This window comes from Cyprinodon variegatus, unplaced genomic scaffold (assembly GCF_000732505.1).
Source record: "Cyprinodon variegatus isolate N-32 unplaced genomic scaffold, C_variegatus-1.0 Scaffold24, whole genome shotgun sequence".
Taxonomy (NCBI): Eukaryota; Metazoa; Chordata; class Actinopteri; order Cyprinodontiformes; family Cyprinodontidae; genus Cyprinodon; species Cyprinodon variegatus.
This window is the reverse complement of record NW_015150477.1, coordinates 1,988,423-1,988,756: the sequence shown is the minus strand read 5'-3', so window position 1 is coordinate 1,988,756 and position 334 is coordinate 1,988,423. Positions and strand designations below refer to the sequence as shown.

Here is a 334-nt window from a genome sequence, read left to right as displayed (position 1 = left end):
GATCTAACAAAGGATTCCTGAAATAACCTGGAAGTAAAGGAGTCTGGCTCCTCACCAACACATCAAACACATGATGAGGCTTCCATACATCAGGAAACAAAACTAGCTTCCATTAAGGTAATTAAAGGGGAACGATTTTCCCATCATGCTCTGCTGCAGAGTCTGAGTCCCACCGATTGGTTCATGGATGCAAGTTATGCCTCAGTGTTGCCTTAGGATGAAACCTCGCTGGCTGGATCGGCCAGAAGGTGGCGCTCTGCTTCCAGGCAGGGCGCTTCTAGACCAGGTTCACTGGCTCCAGACTAGCTTTGAATGTGGTGATGTCATCAGTACG

The 334-nt window shown here is 48.5% G+C and overlaps 1 protein-coding gene across 2 annotated transcripts in view; it reads left to right on the top strand.

The window, feature by feature from the left end:
• mvp (major vault protein) overlaps nucleotides 1-334 on the top strand; it is a 17,702-nt gene that overhangs the window by 16,860 nt on the left and 508 nt on the right. The window lies entirely within an intron of this gene.